A 25,861-nucleotide genomic window follows, 5' to 3' on the forward strand; every position below is an offset into this window, starting at 1 on the left:
GGCTTTTTAGGTATTGCCTACACTCGGGGTTCACCAAATACTTTGTACTTACAAATGCAAGGAGTGTGGCAAAGTTTTGAGTTATTGCTTACTTTCAGGATACATAAGAATATATGTCTTGGAGACAAACCACACAAATCTAATGTGCATAGCAAGGATTTTACCCAGACATAAAAGGGGGAACATACTGGAGCAATAGTTTACAAATGCAGCGGGAGTGGCAACAGTTTTACCTGGAGTTCAAGTATTATACAACAACTGAGAGTCCATATTGAGGAGAAGCCGTATAGATGTATGGACAGAGGTTTATCCAGGCCTCACACTGCACTAGACTTGAAAATATACATCTTCCAGAAAAACCATACAAAAGTAATGTGCAGGCTAAGGCTTTACTCAAAGACCAAAACAGTGGAACATAAGAGGAGTTATAAGGCTTCCCTGGTGGTACAGTGGTTAAGAACCCAGGGGACATGGGTTCAAGCCCTGGTCTGGGAAGATCCCACATGCCGCAGAGCAGCTAAGCCTGTGCACCATGACTACTCAGCCTGCGCTCTGGAGCCCGTGAAACAACTACTGAGTCTGTGTGCCACAACTGCTGAAGGCCACGTGCCTAGAGCCCATGCTCTGCAATATGAGAAGCCACAACAAGGAGAAGACCGGGAACTGCAACCAAGGGTGAACCCCACTTGCCACAACTAGAGAAAGCCCCTGTGCAGCAATGAAGACCAATGAAGACCCAACCCAGCCAGATAAGTAAATAAATAAAACTTTATTTAAAAAAAAGAATCCGTCTGCCAGTGCAGGAGACATGGGTTCAAGCCCCGGTCCAGGAACATCCCGCATGCCGCGGAGCAACTAAGCCCATGCGCCACGACTACTGAGCCTTCACTCTAAAGCCCGCGAGCCACAACTACTGAGTCCTTGTGCCACAACTGCTGAAGCCCGTGGACCTAGAGGACGTGCTCTGCAACAAGAGAAGCCACTGCAATGAGAAGCCTGTGCACCGCAACAAAGATCCAAAGCAGCCAAAAAGGAAAAAAAAAGTTATATTGAAGAGCAACCTTACAAATGTAATGACTGTTGTACAGTTTTTTTAATCAAGTATTCACATCTTTGGCGTAATGAGTGAATTCATGCAAGACAGAAACTATACAGATATATTAAACATGGAAATACCTTTAAGAAACAGTGTGTTCTTAAGATTCACCAAAGAATTCGTGTTGGGGAGAATCCTTACAAATGTAACGTGTAAATTTTTTGGCCAATTCTTACAACACGCCATACATCCAATAATCCATACTAGGAATAACTAAGTCTTTACTTCTCTGAGATTAACCTGAGATGTTACATACTACAGAATAATTACAAGTCACAAAATATTAAAACTTATGTATATCACTGCAGCAAGGACATGTGGAAATGGCCCTTCTGTTCTAATAAAATGTAGAGTATTTCATTTGAGTATTCTTGAAAAGGCTGCATTGCTACTTTATGAATTTCAAGCTAAGATTTGAAGTCTTTTGATTTTATACCTTTCTTACAGGAATTTCCTGATGGTCTCTGGGATGGAGTCAAGACGAAGGGGCCAAATTCACTAGGTGTGGTTCATTCATATCCACCTTTCCTGGAAAAACAATACTAAAGGACTTCCCTGGTGGTCCAGTGGTAAAGAATCTGCCTTCCGGGCTTCCCTGGTGGTGCAGTGGTTGAGAGTCTGCCTGCTGTTGCAGGGGACACGGGTTCATGCCCCGGTCCAGGAGGATACCACATGCCACGGAGCGGCTGGCCCCGTGAGCCATGGCCGCTGAGCCTGCGCATCCGGAGCGTGTGCTCTGCACGAGAGAAGCCACAACAGTGAGAGGCCCGCATACCGCAAAAAAAAAGAAAGAATCCGCCTTCCAATGCAGGGGATGTGGGTTAGTCCTTGGTCAGGGAACTAAGATCCCACATGCTGTGGGGAAACTAGCCCACGCGCTGCAACTACTGAGCTTGCGCTTCTCAACTATAGAGCCTGCGTGCCACAAACTACATATCCCATGTGCCCTGGAGCATGCGTGCCACAACTAGAGAAGAGAAAACCCTCATGCCACAACTAGAGAGAAGCCCACCTGCCACAACAAAGACCCAGTCTGCTGCAATGAAAGATCCCGCATGCCTCAATAAAGATCTCATGTGCCACAACTAAGACCCGACCTAGCCAAAAAGAAAAAAAATACTGAGTTACATAACAATATTGAATGAATTAGAATCAGGGAAGGGCAGAGAATAATGTAAACCTATGATATCAGTTATCATGCTTATGTTCAAGGTGCCCATCCATAGATAGTGGGTTATAGTACAGAATGTTCTTCCAACTGACAATGAACAGATCAAGCATTAAGGACTGGACTTTTCATGGGAGGAGAGTCACAGGTTACTAGGACTCGTTATTTGTTAGAAATAATGCACTGGAAATGGTGGTTACATTCTCCACTGAATGGCAATGGTTAATGAAAAATTAGTCTTTTTTTTCAGTAAATTTATTTTTGGCTGCGTTGGGTCTTCATTACTGCACATGGGCTTTCTCTAGTTGTGGCAAGCAGGGGCTACTCTTTGTTGTGGTGTGCAGGCTTCTCATTGTGGAGCATGGGCTCTGGAGCACAGGCTCAGTAGTTGTGGCACACAGGCTTAGTTGCTGTGTGGCATGTGGGATATTCCAGAACCAGGGCTTGAACCCCTGTCCCCTGCATTGGCAGGTGGATTCTTAACCACTGCGCCACCAGGGAAGTCTGAAAAGTTAGTCTTATTCTTGGAAATTGAATAGAGAGCGGTTAACCAAGAGTGGAATTTAGTCAGAAGAAACCAAATAGTATTTGTAGTTATATGATTCACATTTAATTGCTGCTGCTGTTTTATTCAGAATGTATCATAGGTCTCTTATTTAATAAATCACTTTTTTTTAAACCACGGATTAATCATGTTCTTTCTACCAACACAGTTTTACCCCACCTCAGTAATATATTACAGAAACTGAGAATGCACTATTAGGCTCTCAGGGCTGAAAATGTATCTGTAACAATTTCTTTCAATGAAGGAATCAAGCAGCATACTTGGGGAGATTACATACTCATATAATTTGTGCTTGAGTTATTCTCTCCACACTCTATTCCAGAATATTTGGATGGCTATAGTGAAAATACCATAGCAGTGCATTTTAGAGGCTGACTTCCATTAGTGTGCAAAAATGGAACTGAGTAAATTTAAAGATCTAATTGGCTAGGACTTCCCTACTAGTCCAGTGGTTAAGAATCTGCCTTCCAACGCAGAGGACGCGGGTTCAATCCCTGGTCGGGGAACCAAGATCCCAGATGCCGCAGGGCAACTAAGCCTGTGTGCCACAGCTAGAGAGCCCAGGTGTCACAACTACTGAGCCCCCAGGCTGTAGAGCACACGCGCCGCAATGAAGGATCCCACATGCCACAACGAAGATCATGTGTGCCGCAACTAAGACGCGACACAAATTTAAAAAAACATCTAATTGGCTTTGTTGAATGATTCATGAATAGGGCAGCATGCCATCTAGGGTGGTGCTCAAGGAGCTGTACAGTTATGAACGCTCTTGTAGGGAGAAAGTGGGTTAAGACAGACTTACTGGCACAAAAAAAAATTAAAAAGGATTGTTTGAGGCTAGGTCTCCTATTTTGGGTAGTCGTGCAGCTGAGGTCTTATTCTGTAGATAACCTCACTAGTGTTGATCTGGAAATTGCAGTTACTGGTTTCAGGCCACATTCTAGGGAGGGATGAAACTACAATTAAGACTTGGTTTGCTGTCCTGGGGTGAAGGGACTCTGCCTTGGCCTTGTTATTTCTTTTTCACACCACCTAAAACCTGACATACTTTCACGAATATGCAGTATATGAATATATTTTATGTGTTTTTTTGTGTGTGTGCGCTAGAATAAAAGCCATGGCATAAACCTTGATTTACATGAAGTGAAAATAGGAATATAGGAAGTAAACCAAAAATATTAGAATATAAAAGATTTTCAGAGGTCATTAAAAGTAGAACATTTTTGTGCTTGGAACGCTTAGTGAAACAGTTTGAAGAGGTCAATGTTCTTCAGTTTCCTATTAAGAATAAACAATATACAGGGGGCTTCCCTGGTGGCGCAGTGGATAAAATTCCGTGCTCCCAATGCAGGGGGCCCGGGTTCAATCTCTGATCAGGGAACTGGATCCCACATGCGTGCCGCAACTAAGTTCACATGTCACAACTTGCTTCAGTCTCACTAGCAGGACTTGAAAGCAAACTCTTGACAAAAATACACTGACGGGTTTTTGTTTTGTGTGTGTGTGGCGTTTTCCTGTTGTTTTTGTTTTGTTTTTTGGTTTTGGTTCAGCTGTGCAGCTTGCAGGATCTTAGTTCCCTAACCAAGTTCCTAACCACTGGACCAACAGGATATTCCCTTACTTAAACCATTTTCATCTTAACAGGAAACATCTTAGTTTCCGACGTAACTGGCCCACGCAACTGTAAGCTTTTTACCTTAAAACTGTTACAGTCACTTAAACTAAGCAGGTTAAGTTACTGGGAAGCACCTTCGGTGCCCGCCCCCTGCCAGGGCTTCTCGCTCTCCCTTCTCAGACCTGGGCTCCCTCCTCCTCCGGCTCCTCGCTGGAAGCTCTCCGCCCAGGCCACGACCCCCGGAGGCCCTGCTTCTAATCGCGCGCGCAATTTCCAGAGGACCTGGAAGCGGATACGGCGGAGACAGGGTCATAAGACACAGGGTGAATTTCTCCTTTCTAGTGAAAATCCGCGTGCCGGGGCCTTTCTTACTCCCTCTTCAGGGTCTTGTGAATGACTACGGGCCTAAAATCCCCACACCCGCCCCTGAATTTACCCCAGGTAAATTCAGATCTAGCCGGTCTGAATCTTTTCGGGGATCTTTTCTCTTCGGGTTGTAAATTTCTCTGAGGATGGTGCTTGCCCTGTATTTTCTACCTTCGGTCCACGTGGACACCGCCTTTCGCAACACTTCGCTGCTTAAAACCTGTTAACTGTCTCGGCCTCCCCTTGTAAAGTCCTTGACCGCGAGGTAGATTCGCCCTTCACCCCACCCCCAGCCTCGCCCTCTCGGCCCCTGTAGGGCAGCACCGGCCGCCCCGCTCCTGGACAGGCCGCGTCCCCTCCCCGGTCCTGGGATTCTGCAGAGCCCGCCCCTCTCCGGAGACCCCCTCCCTCCCTCCCAGCGCCTCTGTCCTTGCGTCTCCTCAGGCCGGTCCTTCTGCTCCACAGGCTTCTTTCTTGGTCAGCCCTTCCCCTCACCCCGCGTAGGGGGACGTGACCTGCGCCAGCCTTGTGGACACCCGTGGTTCTTCCGTGCCAAGTTCAACTCAGGTGGAAAATGGGCTCTTGCGGTAGGCGGGCATCTTATTCACTCGCCATCTTTCTAAATATGGGGGCGAAGGGGGATCAGGAGAAGCAGAGACAGAGCGACCGAGAGAGGGATAGAAAAACTGAGAAGCAGAAAAGAATGAGGGAGAACCAATGGGAACTTAGACGGTGGCTGAGGGACTTGCAAAGAGATAGTGAAATGAAATAGATTTAGCCTTGAAACTAGCGGGCCAGTAAAATAGAGAAGTAAATTTAAAAAGCCGGATCTCCGGGTGGGCAGCATGGCGAGAGGCCTGCTAGGAGCGAGGGCAGCAGTGGTGAGGCCCTGCACACAGTGAGTCCGGGAGAGGATAAAAGGTGGAACGAAGGCTTTCAGAGCAACAGGTGCTGGGAGAGAAAGAGGACAAAGGGGGACACGAAGAGCAGAGGAGGACAGAGCAGGAAGGAAGCGTCGCCAACTGAAGTGCCGGCGAGTGGGGAGGAACGGAATGGAAGGGGACCGGAAGAGGTGTAACCCAGAGGGTAGACAGGGAGCGGAGGTGGCGGAGAAAGAGGAACAAGGGGCAACAGGTTGCAGAGTGGGGCAGGCCAGGTGTGAGGGAGGAAATAGAGAAGAGGGCAGGAACAGCAGGAGAGCGGAGGGGAGCAAAAAGACGTAGACGGAGAAAACTAGGGAGACAGATAAACGGAATGAGATGGTGACACATAGTAGTGCAGGTAGGTGGTGGGAGCTGGATGCAGTTGGATGGTGAGCTGTTTGGATGTGGATGATTAAGTCGTGATATATGATTTGTGGTTTTAGAATATAGTACATTTAAAATTTGTTTAAATTATACAAATGAGGATGAGAATTGCAAAGCTGCTGTCTACAGGCTTATGCATTTTGTAATTATTTATATGAGAAGATAACTTCCATTTGCAATCCCTATTCAGCCAGGGGGACAGTGACTTGATTCACTTAGTTGTGGGTCACGCCCTTCCCTTTTCCTGGCATGGAGTAGGGGTCAGGGGAGAGGACACCTGGGGCAAAAAATGACTGACTCTGTCACTACATGGTGCCTTTTTAAAGGAACATTTAAAGTATTTTTTGTGTGAATGCATTTACTTTTTCTTTCTTGATTCTGTATATATAATTTTTTTTTGTAGGTTGGAGTAAATCTTAGTTCATTCAGTTTCTCCTTTCCTGTAAATAAGTATTTATTTCTGGAGTAATTTTTGGTGGTCTATAATTAACTCATATCATTCTTTTCTAAACATTTTAGTCTCAATTTTTTAAAACTTTAACAGCAGAATTTTTAGGTGAAAAAAATTCACAAATTATTTCTTTAAAAAATGTGTTTAAAAAAAAAAAAAAGTATGTTTCAGGTTCCTTTGAGGCCTGCCTGCTTTCTCTTGTTTATCTCCTATATGGGAAAAGTTCCTTGGTAACTAATAAATAATTTTAGGCTATTTTGATGTGTACTTGGTAAAGATATCAATGATGGTTTATATTAACAGCCAAAAGCTAGTGTAACCAGTTAGTCTCATATGCCGTTTTCTTCCTTTTTGTGTGCTCTGTTAAAATTGTGAGCTGTTATAAAGATGTTTCCCTCGGGGCCCTCTTGACTGTTCTGTGCAAGTGAGGAAGGATGGGCTGGATTGATGTGAAACCTTCCAACAAAGCCCCTCTATTTATGATGAAGAAGTTTGCTCACAGCTTATTTCTAAGCTGACCCCTTTCAGTGTTTTCCACACCAGCGGCAATGGTTTTGCAATGCTGTGTTTTAAAAATATTTTTCTTTGAGTTTCTGAGAAACAATAATTAATTGCTTGGTGTCAGTGTGATCAGACCTTGCAAGAGAAGTTTCCTTTGCTCAGGAACATGCAAGATCGTCCCTGTGTTTTTTATTTTTTGTTTTTTAAAATATTTATTTACTTATTTGGCTGCGTTGGGTCTTAGTTGCGGCACGCGGGGCTGTTCGTTGTGGAGCACGGGCTCCAGAACGTGCAGGCTCAGTAGTTGAGGCGCGCAGGCTTAATTGCCCCGCGGCATGTGGGATCCTAGTTTCCCGATGAGGGATGAAACCCACACATCCCCTGCATTGGAAGGTAGACTCTCAACCACTGGACCACCAGGGAAGTCCCCGTCCCTGTGTTTTAAGTGGGATGGACAGTAAGGACAAACTTTGCCCACTGGTCCTTCAGGAAGCTTTTCAGAATTCAGTTCCACATGGCTCTCTTCACTGAATTCAGACCTTCTCAGAGATATCTCCCCTCTGGCCCTTGGGGAGCCCACTTGTAAAATGGAGATGAGAGAATAGACCAAAAATTCTGAGTGTGAGCAACAGTTACCCATGAAATGATTGGTCAAATTGGGTGTTTGTCTGTGTGTGGCAGTTCTTTTTGGAGAGAGTGTCCCGTTGTCTTTATTTTTTTTTTACATAGATTTCTTTATTTTTCTTTCTTTATTTTTGGCTGTGTTGGGTCTTCGTTGCTGTGTGCGGGCTTTCTCTAGTTGTGGTGAGCAGGGGCTACTCTTGGTTGCGGTGCACGGGCTTCTCATTGCAGTGGCTTCTCTTGTTGTGGAGCACAGGCTCTAGGTGTGTGGGTTTCATTAGTTGTAGCACACAGGCTCAGTAGTTGTGGCTCGCGGGCTCTAGAGCACAGGCTCAGTAATTGTGGCGCACTGGTTTAGTCGCTACGCGGCATGTGGGATCTTCCCGGACCAGGGCTGAACCCGTATCCCCTGCATTGGCAGGTGGATTCTTAACCACTGCGCCACCAGGGAAGCCCTAGTTTTCCTTTCTTCTTATGTGGTGCTCTGGGTTTGGTATCACAGTCATGTTGGCCGCATAGAATGAGTTTGGCAGTGTTTTCTCTTCAACTCTTTGTAAGATTTTTAGCAGGATTAGTGGTCATTCTTCTGTAAATGTTTGGTAGAATTATGCAGGTAAAGACATCTCTTCCTGAGTTTTTCTTTGAGGTTTCTCATTACTACTTGAATCTCTCTAGTTATAATTCTGTTCAGATTTTTTATTTCTTAATGTTTCCAACTTAGTAGGTTTATGTTTCTACGAAATTACCTGTATCTTATAGATTATGTAATGTGTAGGTATTATTGTTCATGGTACTCCCTTTTAATCCTTAAAAAAAATTTTTTTGACATCAGTTGCAATCACTTCTCATGATTTCAAAAGTATATATCTTTTGTAGTTGAAATTATATCTTCAGTATATTCCCTGGCCTTGAATTTTTCCTACACTATCATGTTAATGGTTTAAATAGTAGGAAGATCACTAACATTTTCTGTGTATGTGTGTGTTTGTGTGGGTCCACATATATAGTGACCCTTCATGCTGTTCCATGTTGTTCACCTTGAACTTCTTCATTTTTTTTTTAATTAATTTATTTTTGGTTGTGTTGTGTCTTCGTTGCTCCGTGTGGCCTTCCTCTAGTTGCGGCGAGTGGGGGCTACTATTCATTGCAGTGCACGGGCTTCTCATTGCGGTGGCTTCTCTTGTTGCACAGCATGGGCTCTAGGCGCCCGGGCTTCAGTAGTTGTGGCTCGCGGGCTCGGTAGTTGTGGCATGCAGGCTCTAGAATGCAGGCTCAGTAGCTGTGGTGCACGGGCTTAGTTGCTCCGCAGCATGTGGGATCTTCCTGGACCATGGATTGAACCCACGCTGCCTGCATCAGCAGGTGGATTCTTAACCACTGTGCTACCAGGGAAGTCCTTTGAACTTTTTTTTGCGGTACGTGGGCCTCTCACCGTCGCGGCCCCTCCCGCTGCAGAGCAGAGGCTCCGGACACGCAGGCCCAGTGGCCATGGGTCACGGGCCCAGATAAAAACTATCCTCATGGCCACTTGGTTAAAATTTTTTTTAATTGAGGTATAGTTAATTTACAATGTTGTCTTAGTTTCAAGTGTACAGCAAAGTGATTCAGCTATATATATATTCTTTTTTCAGATTCTTTTCCATTATAGGTTATTTCAAGATATTGAGTATAGCTCCCTGTGTGATTCAGTAGATCCTTCCTGTTTATATCTGTTTTATTTATCGTAGTGTGTATATGTTAATCCCAAACTCCTAATTTATCCAACATTCCCCCCCACCCCAGAAATGTTTTTGTTTCAGGAACAGCTGACTTTTGAAGATGTGGCCATTGATTTCTCTTAGGATGAGTGGGAATGCCTGGACCCTGCACAGAGGGCCTTGTACAGTGACATGATGTTGGAAACGTAAAGGAACCCGATCTCCATGGGTGAGGATAACTTCTCTCTAGATGTTGGGATCTGCCCTTTTGTGTTATGCATTTTCCCCTGTGTGCCTCTTGGGGGGCCCCTTGGAGACTCAGACATGCAGCATCATGAGTTTAAACTGACCCTTTCTTCAGATGATCTGTGCCTTTTGTGTTACATCAGAGGTTGTTCTAGAGCTTAACTATATATAAAGCTCAGTGGCAGGGCTTCCCTCGTAGTGCAGTGGTTAAGAATCCGCCTGCCAATGCAGGGGACACAGGTTCGAGTCTTGGTCCGGGAAGATCCCACATGCTGCAGAGCAGCTAATCCTGTACACCACAACTACTGAGCCTGCGCCCTAGAGCCCACGAGCCACAACTCCTGAGCCCATGCGCTGCAACTACTGAAGCCCACACACTCCAGAGCCCGTGCTCTGCAACAAGAGAAGCCACCGCAATGAGAAACCCGTGCACCGCAACGAAGAGTAGACCCTACTCGCCGCAACTAGAGAAAGCCTGCACACAGCAACGAAGACCCAACATAGCCAAAAAATAATAAATATATAAAAATAAAATAAATTGAAAAAAAAAAGCTCAATGGCGGACTTTTTTAAAAAAAATCACATTAAAAGGTAGACATAAAATAGAATTATTAAGCACTGACTTTAGACCCTTCTTAGGAGTCATTAATAAATACATCTCTTAAACTTGCTCAAGACCCATTTTATCTTTGACATCTCTGCCATGTTGTTTTTCTTTTTTTTAGTTTTTTAATTTAATTTTATTTATTTTTTTATACAGCAGGTTCTTATATTAGTCATCCATTTTATACACATCAGTGTATACATGTCAATCCCAATCACCCAATTCGTCACACCCCCACCCCCACCAGACCGCTGCTTTCCCCTCTTGGTGTCCCTATGTTTGTTCTCTACGTCTGTGTCTCAATTTCACAATGGCAGACTTCTAAAAAATGTCTGATTTCCTGTTTTGTACCCTTTGCTTTTGACTCAGTATTTCTTGGAAGAGTGTTAGCTATATGTATTACACTGTTCCCTATACATTTAGAAGGAGGCCGGCAGTGGGTGAATGTTTGAAATATTTTTCCAGAAACACCTGTCTTTTCTTCACTACTCAGCTGAACAAAGCACTGTGATTTTGGAAAAACCACAGCACTTTACATTTCCTTTTTTTTTTTTTTTCTAATTAAGTAATTAATTTTTTATTTTTGGCTGCTTGGGGTCTCAGTTGCCGCATGCAGGATTTTCATCGCGGAGCACAGGCTCTTCATTGTGGCGAGCGGGCTTCTCTCTGGTTGTGGTGCACGGTTTCCAGAGCGCATGGGCTCTGTAGTTTGCAGCACACGGGCTGTACTTGAGACACACTTGCTCAGTAGTTGTGGCGTGCGGGCTTAGTTTCCCCGTGGCGTGTGGGATCTTAGTTCTCTGACCAGGGATCAAACCCATATCCCCTGCATTGGAAGGCAGATTCTTTACCACTGGACCACCAGGGAAGTCCCACTATACATTTCTTTGTTCTGATAAGCAGGAATTTCTATTTCTGATCTGAACATTATCTCCATTTTAGAGCAAGAGAAGGAGCCCAGGACTCTGGTGAGTGGTGTGAAAATAGCAAAAAAACAAATGGGTGAGAATGTATCAAAAGTGTGAACACGGGTGGGATCTCAGGGCAGAGAGGAAGCCACAACATGAATAGTGTTTGGGAACCTCTTCTCAGGGTAGAGAGTTCTTTGGGAAAACCGAAGTTTATTAATTGAAAACTCTCGGAGGAAATTTTTCTTCTCCGTAACTTATCCCTCTTGTCCTTCCACATGTAAAATGTATTCTTTCACCCTCCAGTGGTGCTGCAGCTCCACGAGAGACAAAGGCAAGGTCTTTATCGAGATCCACAACACTCATCATCTGGCTACTGTGAACTGGTTGTTGCTTGAATTTGAGGAGCATGAGGCGGGCTGTTTTAAAGGGGTCTCTTGCCCCGTCGTCTCTCCTTTGGGTCTTGATTCCACTGGATGCTCAATTAGTCCCTGTAGATCAGAGCTGATGCCTCTGGAGTCCCACCCCTTAGCCTCTGAGTTTGATCAGAGTTGCAGTACTTGGAAGACGTAATCAGAAGATGGGAGACACTGGCTGCTCTTTGACTCATCTGGCACCTCAGAACCTGCATGGAGCTGTCTCAGGCCCTGCCTGCTTATTTAGATCCCTCAGCCATTTCTTGTGTTCTGATTTTGCCATGCACTTCAAGGTTTTGTGTGACAGGGAGATGGAGTGGTTCTTCTGCATTGTTAGTTAGGAAAACTAAGGTCAGCGGACAGAGAGATTCTCTCTCTCTTTTTTTTTAAATTTACTTATTTATTTATCTTTGGCTGCGTTGGGTCTTCGTTGCTGCTCGCAGGCTTTCTCTAGTTGCAGCGAGCGGGGCCTACTCTTCGTTGCGGTGCGCGGGCTTCTCATTGCGGTGGCTTCTCTTGTTGCGGAGAACGGGCTCTAGGCGCACGGGCTTCAGTAGTTGTGGCACACGGGCTCAGTAGTTGTGGCTCACGGGCTCTAGAGCGCAGGCTCAGTAGTTGTGGCACACGGTCTTAGTTGCTCCGCGGCACGTGGGATCTTCCTGGACCAGGGCTCGAACTCGTGTCCCCTGCATTGGCAGGCGGGCTCTCAACCACTGCGCCACCAGGGAAGTCCCGAGAGATCCTCTTTTTGATCCCCAGTCCTACATGGGGAGCATATATGAATCTTTCAGGCTCTTAGCTTGGCATCTGTGGGTCGAGCCCATGGTTCCATCTCAAGGTCCTCGAGCATCTGACCCCCGTATCTTGTAATATTTTGGCTCTTGTACTACTCTGCCTAGTCTGGGAATGTGTACTCTTCCTGATTTCTTATTTTCATAAGTTTGTACGATTTGCCTCTTAAATGTGCTTTTGAATTACGTAGTCCTAAGGACTGAAGATTTTTCCAGTTTCTTTGCTGTGATAATCCACCTGTAGTTTGTGGACAGCTTTTGGTGGACTCCCTGTGGAATGGGTTTACTGGGTAACAGAAAATTACTGATGGAGAACACTTCCCCTCATGTGTTGCAATATCATCCTACTGCATTCAGAGTCACCACTTGAACCTACTCTGTAGGGTGGTCAGCAGGTTGTAGGATACAAGATAGAAAGTATCACAAATACCTCACCTATATGTCTTTCCAGTTTTTTGTTCTGGTTTTGAGGACTATCACAAAATCCTGTCTCCAGAGCACTGTGACAATGTTGTTTACAAGTGGTTCAAGCCGCAGTTAGGGGTCATAAAGCAAGGTATCGGTTTAAGCTACCTTAAAGATTATGCTGGACTTGCTTTTCCTTTTTTTCTGCGTTCCCTCACTCTCCTAATAGTAACGGCTTGAATCTGCTCTTTGGATCTCCAGTAAAGTCTAGGAGACTAAGGCTTTTTCTATGAACAAGAAACGAGGACACGGAAAGGCTGGCAGGGCCCCACAGGGTCTTCCTCAGTTGCAATCCCCCCACCCTTTTGATACCCTCAGTCTTAAGGGGAGCAGATGTGGGACAAGAAAGGGAATAAAATATTCTATAAAGAGGTTAGTCAAACTCGGCAGGGGAACTGAAATGTAGGGGGACTCGGTTTCAAAATCATGATCTCCTTCCTACTCCATTGTACCATTGATTGGATTTCTTTGTATCTGCATGTGTGTGTACAGAAGAAATGCATGAATCTCCTTTTGAGTTGCCTTTTCCTGGTTTTTCCTTCTGGTTTCTGCTAGCAAAATTCTTGCACAATCTCCTATGTATGTAATCTTCTATGTATGTGTTCCTCGAATATAAGCATGACAATGGAACTTATGGAATATGCAGTTGGACACATTACATAGGAAATAGTGTGATAGATGCAATCCTACCTTCTCCCTACAATCACTTTTTTTTTTTAATTTTTTAATTTATTTATTTTTGGCTGCGTTGGGTCTTTGTTGCTGTGCACAGACTTTCTCTAGGTGCGGCAAGCAGCGGCTACTCTTTCATTGCAGTGCGTGGGCTTCTCATTGCAGTGGCTTCTCTTGTGGAGCATGGGCTCTAGTGCATGGGCTCAGTAGTTGTGGCGCACAGGCTTAGTTGCTCCGCGGCATGTGGGATCTTCCGGACCAGGGCTGGAACCTGTGTTCCCTGTATTGGCAGACAGATTCTTAACTACTGTGCCACCAGAGAAGCCTGGTACATAGTTTTAAAGCAGATATTTAGAAAAATATTTTGTTTTCTTAAAAGTTGTATCAAATTCTTCATTTTCTCTATTATGTATTAATTTTTCAATTCTAAACAGCCAATTAATTAGATTATTTATTAGCTTGTTTGGATTATTTAGCATTACATCTTTTTATAGCATTTATGTATGTGTAGTAAGTATGCAGAATATATCTGTAATATATTTTTTTCTCCTCAGTTATGAGACAGCAGTATGTTTAATGTTAATTGGTATGTGCTTTGGGGTCATGGTGGAAAAATACCCTCTCTTTGATAGCTGATGTCCAATCTGTGTGTTTTTAACATAGGATTTGTGAAACAAGGCTACCTTAAAATGAACTTGAATTATATGTTATTACTCTTTCTTTAGTAAAGAATTCTATTCCTTTAGTGTTTCTAAAAATTTTAAGATCATTGTTGGGTAGTTTCATAACTCTGTTTGGTATAAGTATTACTTTTGGTGTAATATATATTCAATATGAAACATTTATTTATAGGTTGTAATGAATAGGATAACTATGTTTCTTTATATCTTGTAGATATCTCTCTTATACGTGTGATCCAGCAGTTACAACCAAAAACGAACAGTGATAACAGGAGAAGTATTCCAAACAGTGATGTTGGGAAGATCTGAAAGTCATGAAATCGAACATTTTTACCTCAGGGAAATCCAGGAAAATATGTATGACTTTGAGTCTCAGCAGAGAGATGATGAAAGAAATCATAAAGTAATGCCTATAACCCATAACAAAAATCTCACTGATGGAAGACATTGCCATTGTAGACGGGATGCAGGAATCAAGCCCATTGGAAATAGGCTTGGATTAAGCTCTCAGGATGAACTCCATATAATGAGAAGTGAAGGGGAAATTTATGAATTTAAATTTAAATTTAGCTGACAAGAAAATCAACAGTAGTGCCTCAGTTTCACCGCTTCACGTAATTCCTCTTACTCCTCAAACCAGTATTTCTAATACAAATGAGAATGATTTTATGCATTCCCCCAACACTGACAGAAGACCAGACAAATGTAACGAGTGTAACGAAACCTTCCTTAACAGCTCAAACCTCTCTAGATATCAGAGAATCCACACAGGAGCGAAATTATATAAATGGGATATATGTGGTAAAATCTTTGGTCGAAATTCACACCTTGTGGGTCATCAGGAAAGTCATGTTGTAGAAAAATGTTACAAATGTAATGAATGTGGCAGGACCTTTAGTCATGGCTTATAGCTCACTCAACATCAAATAATCCATTCAGGAGAGAAACTATATAAATGTGATGTATGTGGCAAAGTCTTCAGTCGAACCAGTCCTTGAAAATCTTCAGAGAATTCACACCGAAGAGAAACCGTATACAAATGAGTGTGGAAAAACCTTTAATCACAGCTCAAACCTCATTAGACATCAGAAAATTCGTACAGGAAAGAAATTATATAAATGTGGTATGTGTAGCAAAGTTTTCAGTTGTAATTCAAACCTTGCAATTCAGTGGAGGGTTCATACTGGGGAGAAACCTTATAAATGTAATGAGCGTGGCAAGGTCTTTCGTCTAAAACCACATCTTCGAATTCATTGGAGGGTGCATACTGGAGAGAATCCTTTCAAATGTAGTGATTGTGGCAAAGCCTTCAGTCAAAATTCACACCTTACAAATCACTGGAGAGAACATTTTATAAAGAAACCTTTCACATATATTGCGTGTGCAAAAACCTTTACTCAGGTCTCAACCCTCACTACACATCAGAAAATCCATACATGAGAGAAACTATATAAATATGATATATGTTGAAAGGACTTCAAAATTCAAACTTCAAAATTCACACCTTACAGTTCTTCAGAGAATTCACAGTGGAGAGGAACCGTACAAGTATCACGAGTCTGGCAAAGCGTTTGTGCGTTCAGCCTCACTTACCGTCAGACAATTCATGATGGAAAGAAACCTTACAAATGTAATGACTGTCTCAATGTGGTCAGTCAAAATTTATACCTTATGACCTACCCAATTATTCATACAGGAGAGAAACCTTGTAAATGTAATGAGTGTGACAAATCCTTCAGTGTGCTTTCAAGCCTAACTTATCAGATGGTCCATACTGGTGAAAGACCTTGAAAATATAATCAGTGTGGCAATGCTTTTAGCATAGGTTCACATTTTAATGTTCATGAGAAAATTCTTACTGGCTAGAAGCCAGGTAAATGTATATAGTATAGTCAGGCCTTTAGAAAATGAACTCATTCTAGAAAGAATCCTCACAAATTCCATGAATGTGCAAAACCTATACTCATGGCTCCCATCTCACCAGTAGTTTGGTGTTAAGCACTGGACAAAACATTACGAAAGTCATGAATTTTGCAAAGCTTTTAGGTCGTGCCTTAAACTCAGGGTCACCAGATATGTCATGCTTAAAAATGCAATGAATATGGCAAAGTTTCAAATTTTTGGTCCTTCGTCACTAGATATCAGAATCTTTATCCCGGAGAGAAACAACACAGATGTACTGTGTGTGGCAAGGATTTTACCCAAAGATCACAAGTTGGGGAACATACTGAAGTGTTAGCTCCCAAATGCAATGGGTGTGGCAAAACATTTGCCTTGAGTTCAAGTATTAAGCAACAGCAGAGTCCATATTGAAGAGAAGCCATGGAAATGTAGGGCAGAAGCTTTATCCAGGCCTTACAGTGCACTAGACTTCAGAAGACTTATCTTTGAGGGAAACCACACAAAAGAATATGTTTACTAATGCTTGTAAGTGATGATCCAGACTGTGGAACATAGAAGCTTTCCAATGTAATGAATGCGTAAAGGTCTTCATCAAGTAATCACACCTTTGGTGTGATGAAATAATTCATACAGCTCAGAAAATATACAGATATTCTGAACATAGAAACACTTTTCAGAAACAGTGCATCCTCAGGGAGCATCATGAAAGTCATACTTGGGAGAGCCCTTACAAATGTAATAAATTTGGGGAATTTTTTGAGCAATTCTTACAATAGACCACACATCAAAGAATGCATACTAGGATTAAGTCAGCCTGTAGTTCTCCAGATTAATCTGAGATATTATATACTGCAGAATCATTACAAGGCACAGTGTGTTAAAACTTATGACATGATGCATATATGAGGGTAAGAAGGATATATGTGGAAATGGCCCATTATCTCCAGTGTATAAATACTCAATTTTTTGAAAGCGCTTCATTACAATTTATGCCTTTCAACGTGAAGTTTGAGATCTGTTGATCTTACGCCTTCAGTGTGGGCCTTTGATGATGGTCTCTGGGAAGGAGTCAATAAGATGAAAGGGCCAACTTCATTAGGTGTAGTTCCTTCACCTCCATGTTGCCTGGAAAAATAAGGACACTGAATTATTAAATTGAACATTGTGTAAATTATCGTTAGGGAGAGGCAGAAAATAATGTAAAACTAGGACATGACCCATCATGCTTATGTTCGGGGAGCCCTTCCATAGATACTCCACAGTGGGTTATGGGACAGAATTGTCTACCAACTGACCTTGAACAGGGCAGGAAGGACATTAATGAACTAGGCTTTTCATGGGAGGAAAGTGACAGGTAACTAGTGACTGATTGGTGGAAATAATGCAGGGGAAAACTTGGCCACTTTCTCCACTGGATGGCCATAACTGTTGTATATATCTATGTTTAATGAGAAATTAGTCTTATTTTTGGAAGTTGAACAGAGAGCAGTTATCGTGAGAGGGAAATTTATTCAAAAGAACCAGAATGTTAGGTGTATGATTCACATTTAACTGCTTCAATTACATTTTGCTAGTGTTTTATTTAGAATGTATTGTAGGGTCTCATGTTTTAATTAATAAATTTAATCACTTTTGTCAACCCTGGATGAATCCTGTTGCTTCCACCAGCACATTTTTTCCCCATCTCAGTACTTTACAAGAGAAGCTAACAGTGCACCATTAGGCTCTCAGGATTGAAAGAATCTGCAATAATTTCTTTCCAATATGGAATCAAACAACATATAATTTGGGGATTAAATTCTCATAATTTGTACTTGAGTTAATTCCTCTCCACTCTCTGTTCCAGAATATTCAGATGGTATAATGAAAATATCATAGCAGGGGCTTCCCTGGTGGTGCAGTGATTGAGAGTCCGCCTGCCGATGCAGGGGACATGGGTTCGTGCCCCGGTCCGGGAAGATCCCACATGCCGCGGAAAGGCTAGGCCCGTGAACCATGGCCGCTGAGCCTGCGCGTCCGGAGCCTGTGCTCCGCAACGGCAGAGGCCACAACAGTGAGAGTCCCGCGTACCGAAAAAAAAAAAAAATCATAGCAGTGTATTTCAGACTCTGACTTCTATTATTGTGCAAAAATTGGACAGAGTAAATATAAAAATCAAGTTGGTGTTATTGAATGATTCATGAATTCGGCAGCATTCCACCTAGTAAAAAAAGAGGTGCTCCATGGAGCTGTACAAAATGGAAAGCTTTAATAGGCAGATACTGGGCAGGATAAGAAAGTTATTAGTTAAAGAAAAGATAGTTTCTGGACTTCCCTGGTGGTCCAGTTGTTAAGACTCCGAGCTCCCAATGCAGGGGCCCCTGGTTCGATCCCTGGTCAGGGAACTAGATCCCGCGTGCTGTAACTGAAAGATCCCGCATGCCACAACAAAGGCTCCATTGTGCCGCAACTAAGACCGGGCGCAGCCAAATAAATAAATAAATAAAAGATAGTGTCAGGCAAGGTTACCTTTTTGGGGGAAAGGAGGGCAAAATCTTTTCCTGTCTATTACCTCACTAGTGTTGTTTAGGAAATTCTAGAGTGATTGGTTTAAGGTCACTTTTCTGGGAGGGATGAAGCTGCAATTAAGTCTGGGTTTGTCCTCTCAGGGGTAAGTGACTCCACCTTTGGAATTTTTCTTTTTTTTTGGCACTCCCTACAACCTGCTCCCCATTCCTGAATATGCAGTGTATGAATGTATTTCTTAATGTCCTTTTCCTTAAGTAAATGTCACAGCATGCACCCACCCTGATTTACATGAGGGGAAAATAGGAATATAGTAAGCATACGAAAAATATTAGAAAATTTCAAAATCGTGCAATTTCAGTTTTGTCCTTGGAACACTCAGTGCAATGATTTGAAAATATCGATATTCAAGACTTTAAAAAACGAACAGTATACGATAGGAATATTCTGTTTGATAGATAAAGTAGAAATTTCATATATTCACCTCCAGAGCACTTTTTGTTGTTGTTGCTAAACTGCAGTTATGGTCATTCACCGGATTAGGATGGAACTTCACCCAAAGATTGGTTTGGTCATTGAGACTGATTTTAACATTGAAATGTTAGGAGAATGTTTGTCAGCTTCCCAGGGAGATGGGAGAATTCCAAGGTGTTCAAAAAATGATTTGAGGAAACAGATAATGCTGACTGGCTTGGTGTCTTAAGGTGATTCCTGAGTGGTGCTTATAGGTGGGTACCTATTTATGCTCTGAATTCCCAATTGGTATCGAAGGAGGAAGCCCTTGGGCTTTTTTTTTTTGGCTGTGTTGGATCTTCGTTACTGTGCGTGGGCTTTCTCTAGTTGCGGCAAGCGGGGGTTACTCTTTGTTGCAGTGCGCGGACTTCTCATTGCGGTGGCTTCTCTCGTGGAGCACGGGCTCTAGGCGCATGGGCTTCAGTAGTTGCTTCACGTGGGTTCAGTAGTTGTGGCTCAGGGGCTTAGTTGCTCCACGGCATGTGGGATCTTCCTGGACCAGGGAAGTCCCAAGAGTAGTAAAATTTCGATTTCTAAATATGGTATTAAGCTATAAGTTACATGGTTGATTTTTCTACTATAATAAAATATTTTAATACAATTTTTCCTTAGCATTATTTTTTCCCCACACTTTACATTTCACACTTCCTCATTTTACAACAAGAGATAAATCAGTGGGTTGTTTGGGGAATTTTGTGATGTGACAATCCACATGTATAAAGTTAGGTGCACTATAAACATGATGAAAGAGTGTTCCTTTAGGGGTTCACTTCAGTGAAAGTACTGGAATGGCAAATGGTGAACTGAAGTCTTTTAATTTGGGAGTTGGCTATGGTCAAGTGCTTCAAAATCAAGTGTGTGGAGTTGAACCAGCATGCAATGAACTGAATGAAATTTTAAGAATGAATGAGAAAGACCCCAAGGACTTCCCTGGTGGCACAGTGATTAAGAATCCGCCTGCCAATGCAGGGGACACGGGTTGGAGCCCTGGTCTGGGAAGATCCCATGTGCCGTGGAGCAGCTAAGCCTGGGCACCACAACTGCTGAGTCTGTGCTTTGGAGTCCACAAGCCACAACTACTGAAGTCTGCACACCACAATGAAGAGCAGCCCCCGCTTGCTGCAACTAGAGAAAGCCTGTGCACAGCAATGAAAACCCACCACAGCCAAAAATAAATAAGTTTATTTATTTAAAAAAGAAAGACCCCAAGATTCCAAGTATAGTTTGTGACAAGGAGAGAGTCTCCATTGCCAAATGCCTGGAAGCTATCCTGCCATTTTCCAGTGATGTAGTGACATTCAGAGCCGAAGTATGTTGCAGAGAAAGTAAGATTTGTGCTACTTCCGACTTGACAACTGACACCCTATATTCTCCAGTTAGAATTTGTTCTCAACCAAAAATAATATATTTTTCTTTGATGAGTGATCTTGGGACTTCCTTTGTGGCACAGTGGTTAAGAATCCGCCTGCCAATGCAGGGGACACCGGTTTGAGCCCCGGTCCAAGAACTAAGATCCCACATGCCGCGGAGCAACTAAGCCCATGCTCCACAACTACTGAAGCCCGCACGCCTAGAGCCCATGCTCCACAACAAGAGAAGCCACTGCAATGAGAAGCCCGCGCACCGCAACGAAGAGTAGCCCCCGCTCTCCACAACTAGAGAAAGCCCACGCACAGCAACGAAGACCCAATGCAGCCAAAAATAAATAAATAGATAAATAAATTAATATAAATTTATTTTTAAAAATTTATCTTAATTTCACTTTTTTTTTTTTTGGCTCCGCCACTTGGGTTGTGGGATCTTAGTTCCAGGACCAGGGGTCCAACCTCATAGCAGTGAAAGCATGGTGTCCTAACTACTGGACCTCCAGGGAATTCCCTTAATTTCAATCTCTATTATCTTTCTTACCAGACTTTGAGTAAGAATCATTGTTATTAATGCTTTAAGCATAATAGCTCATTGAATTTTCATCGCTGAAAAAGATACTGGTGTTTATTCTCATTTCAGAAATGAAGGAACATAGGACAAATACTGATTTAAAGACTCATTCAGCTCCACCTCAGCAAGTGCCTGAGTCAGGATGTGAAACCATGTTGTCAGGATGTGAAGCCATGTTGTCTGACTGCAAAAATAATCTCTTAAGGCAAATTGTTTTTGATTCTTCACTGAGTATCCATAGTTAATTTTATGAGTATCTCTTGCCATTTTTAAATGGGTTATCATCATATATAATTGTTGTTATGGTAACTTATTTTTATACAAGCATACCTGTGTTCTTTCTTTCTTTCTTTCTTTTCTTTTCTTTTTTTTTTTTTTGGTTGCACTCTGTGGCACGTAGGATCTTAGTTCCCCAACCAGGGATCAAACCCTCACGCCCTGCAGTGGAAGCTCAGAGTCTTAACACTGGACCGTCACGGAAGTCCCAAGCATACCTCTTTTTATTGCACTTTACTTTATTGGCTTCACAGATGCTGCATTTTGGAAATTGAAGGCTTGTAGCAACCGTGCCTGAACCAATCTTTGTGCTCTTTTTCCAAGAGCATTTGGTCACTTGGTGTCTCTGTGTCAAGTTTTGATGATTTTCACGATGTTTCGAACTTTTAACATTATTTTATTTGTTACGGTGATCGTTCGTCAGTGATTTTGATGTTACTGCTGTGACCCACTGGATGCTCTGATGACTGTCAGCATTTTTCAGCAGTAAGTTGTTTTGTTTGTTTGCTGCTTCAGTCACCAAAAGGGAAATTTCTGCTTGACAGGAGGCCGTCCTGCTAGCAAATAGTAGGCTGTGAATGGGCCTTATTTGATGTTTTTCTTGGGGCCCAGGTGGTTGGTGTGGCCAAAGTTCTTCATGTGGCAATGACAGGGCAGGGGTGCAGGGAAGAATAGCACGTGGGGCAGGTCCTCTCGTCCCAGTTGTATTTCTGGGCGAGCTGCTGAGGGAAGGCTCCATGGAGCCACCCTTCAGGCAAAGCACCAAGTGCAGGGTGGACTCTGGGTATCTTGATCTGAGACAGTACGACCCTCCGCCAGCTCTTTGTCCATAAAACACAGATGCTGCTAGTCAGCTAAGATGCAGTCAGGGTCTTCACAAAGATCTGTGTCTCTTTATCCACTCAGCCACCCCCTTGGCAAGAGCAGCGATAAAGTTTTCAAAATTAATTAATTAAATTTATTTATTTGGTTGCACCGGGTCTTAGTTGTGGCAGTCAGGGTCCTTAGTTGTGGCGTGCATGTGGGATCTAGTTCCCTGACCAGGGATCGAACCCTGGCCCCCTGCATTGGGAGCACAGAGCCTTAACCACTGGACCACCAGGGAAGCCCCAAAGTATTTTTTTTTAATTTTTCTTTTATATTGGAGTATAGTTGATTAACATGTGTTAGTTCAGGTGTACAGCAGAGTGATTCCATTACACATATATCTATTCTTTTTCAAATTATTTTCCTATTTAGGTTATTACAGAGTATTGAGCAGAGTTCCCGTTATAGTCTACAGTATAGTGTAAATATAACTTCAATATGTACTGTGACCCAGTTTATTACAGTAACCACTTCTTTGCACTGGTCTGGAACTGAACACACAATATCTCTGAAGTATGCCTGCAGTTTTATTTCATAGGCCAGTATTACAAATGAGAGGTTCTGGTTCTTTGTTGCGGCAGGCGGGATCTTTAGTTGCCACATGCAAACTCTTAGTTGTGGCACGTGGGATCTAGTTCCCTGACCAGGGATTGAACCCTGGCCCCCTGCATTGGGAGCACGTAGTCTTAGCCCCTGGACCACCAGGGAAGTCCCCATGAAGTTTTCTTAAGCCACAGAATTTTAAATTCAAGATTTTTTTCTGAAAGGCTCCATTCTATACCTGTCACAAAGTAAAAATCCTATTTGTCAGCTAGGATAGTTTTTACTCGTGAGTGACAAACCACCTGGAAATTAGTAACTGAAAGAAGTAGGAAGTTTATCATTCTCATGTAACGGGAAGTCCAGAGGGTGCCACGTGGGATGTGATGGGTCCTCTGCTCCTTCTACCTCCATGACCATTTATTCTTCACTTTTTTTTCTGGCCATGCTGCGTGGCTTCCATGGTCTTAGTTCCCCCACCAGGGATCAAACCAGGCCCTTGCAGTGGAAGCTCCGATTCCTAACTGCTGGACCACCAGAAAATTCCCTCTTCACTTTCTTTATAGCAACATGGCTTCTTATGACTAAGAAGGGTGAAGATTGAGAGGCAAAGCCCTTTTAATTTTCAGATTTTGTCCCATTTTCATGAAAACAATAATTTTACGTTTTTCCGAATATTAGCTAATTTTAATAAGAATTTTTGAATTTCATATTTCCACCTCAAAAACAAAGAAAGGTAAAGGGAAAAGATGTTAGAAACAGATTTGTCAGCTGTCTTTGTTGTTTATCCTGAGAGTATAATATTCCATGCAATATGCTTAGTGACATACATCAGACAAAGACAAATACTATATGCTATCACTTGTGTGTGCAATCTAGAAAATAAATCCAAGAAGTATATATAGCAACAGAGAAATAGACTCACAGATAAAAAAAAAATGTAGGTTATCAGTGGGGAGAATGAAGGGAGGAGGTGCAAGATAGCAATGTGATATTAAGAGATCCAAACTACTAGGTATGAAATAGATAAGCAGGGACTTCCCTGGTGGCGCAATGGTTAAGAATCCGCCTGCCAATGCAGGGGACACGGGATCAAGTCATGGCATCAAGCCCAGGTCCGGGAAGATCCCACATGCCGCGGAGCAACTAAGCCTGTATGCCAAAACTACTGAGCCTGCGCTCTAGAGCCCACGAGCCACAACTACTGAGCCCGCGTGCTGTAACTACTGAAGCCCAGGTGCCTAGAGCCCGTGCTCTGCAACAAGAGAAGCCACTGTAATAAGAAGCCTGCGCACCACAACAAAGAGCAGCCCCTGCTCGCCGCAACTAGAGAAAGCACGCACGCAGCAATGAAGACCCAACGCAGTCAAAAATAAATAAATAAAATTAATAAATTAAAATAGATAAGCAATATCTTAAGTAACATATTGTGTAGCACAGGGATTCATAGCCATTATTTTGATAGAACTTCTAAGGAAGCATAACATTAAAATACTGTGTCACTATGCTGCATGCCTGCAACTAATATAAGTATTCCAACTAATATAGTATTGTAAATTCTCTTGGACTCAAGGTCATGTACATACCAGTTTGGAGATGGCCATACCACTTTACCATAGGTATGATCCTGATGGGTCAAGAAATCTGCATTCCACTGTTATGATCATTTACCAGCGATTTTTGCACATTCAATAGGATTGGAGAGTGTAATTGCCCACACTGGAGCCTTAACAAAATTCACTCAATAGGCTTTAAATGATATTAATCAGACTATTAGCCTACTGAATTCTGAGGTCTCTATGATGAGTAAGGCTGTGCTACAAAACTGCGTGGCCGTTGACATCCTTAGGGCATCTCAGGGGAGCACCTGTGCCATAATTCAAACTGCATGCTGTGTTTTCATACCTGATGATTCCTCTGATATAACACATTTAATGAACCATATGAAAAGTCAGATTTCAGCCTTAAAGTGACCCATTCCCTCGTCTTGACTTCTTCAAAATCTGGTTTGGCGTAGGAAGCTCTTGGCTTCAATATTTACTTATAACTCTATCAATGCTACTTGCTATATTCTATTTTGCCTGTTTCAGAAGGCGATTGTTTCTTGTATTACCAAATGTGTGACTGAGCCTCTGATAAAAATAATGATGAGTAGGTGACCTGAAGGACTTGACCGGATACACAGTTTTTATGAGATCAATGACTGTAACAGTGTAACTCTAGACATGGGAAGAAGCAACAAGAGGGATTTTTTTCCCCCGTGTACCATAACAGAATAGTAAGACAGGTGGTCCAGAGACGTTTTGCTGTTAATAAGGCCTAGTCCAGTAATAGCGCAGTGAGTGGCCTATCAATAAAATCCTTCCCCTTGGGCTTCCCTGGTGGCGCAGAGGTTGAGAGTCCGCCTGCCGATGCAGGGGACACGGGTTCGTGCCCCGGTCTGCGAAGATCCCACATGCCGCGGAGTGGCTGGGCCCGTGAGCCATGGCCGCTGAGCCTGCGCATCCGGAGCCTGTGCTCCGCAAAGGGAGAGGCCAGAACAGTGAGAGGCCCGCGTACCACACACACACACACACAAAATCCTTCCCCGACCTAGGAATGAGCATTCCTAGCACCATGCTATGAAATGGTCCTGAAATGCCTCCCGAACAGGTTTGAACTTATGGCCATGAGGGGGCGCTGCAAACTAAACTTGGAACTTGCCATCTGACTCTACAAGGCTTAAATCAATAGCTGGTGCAGTGGGTGACCTTCAAGACACCCTAAAAGTATTTTAGGGTGGAGATCAGGAATGAAGCACTCTGTGCGCTGTAAAAACGGTCAGAACAGGCCTTGGGATATTTAGATATTTTCAGGAGAAGATTTTATGAGCCCAAATTCTTGAATCTCCTCGTATCTAGATAAGCACTAAATCATTAATGGAGACATCTGCACATCATGACTAGCAGTAATCTCCACAAGACTGGTAGCAACATTCTGCAAAAATGTGTGCTTGATTGCATGTATCCCCTTTCACCAAAATAACAGTTATCGTGACTTTCTCCCCCTACCTCTTCAGACCAGTTCCTCAAAGCTATCTGAGACTGTCTCCTGGGGTATAGTCCTCATTTTGCCCCAAATAAAACAACGCACACCTCTCGCGTTGTGCATT

At 43.0% G+C, this 25,861-nt stretch overlaps 1 long non-coding RNA gene across 1 annotated transcript; it reads left to right on the forward strand.

The window, feature by feature from the left end:
• The first annotated feature begins 5,299 nt into the window (after positions 1–5,299).
• Positions 5,300–17,665, forward strand: LOC132593968 (uncharacterized). Its single transcript, XR_009560084.1, has 3 exons — positions 5,300–5,397; positions 9,473–9,616; positions 14,384–17,665. It is a non-coding gene; the product is annotated as an uncharacterized lncRNA (long non-coding RNA).
• The last annotated feature ends 8,196 nt before the right edge of the window (positions 17,666–25,861 follow it).

Source organism: Globicephala melas, chromosome 19 (assembly GCF_963455315.2).
Source record: "Globicephala melas chromosome 19, mGloMel1.2, whole genome shotgun sequence".
NCBI classification, from domain to species: Eukaryota; Metazoa; Chordata; class Mammalia; order Artiodactyla; family Delphinidae; genus Globicephala; species Globicephala melas.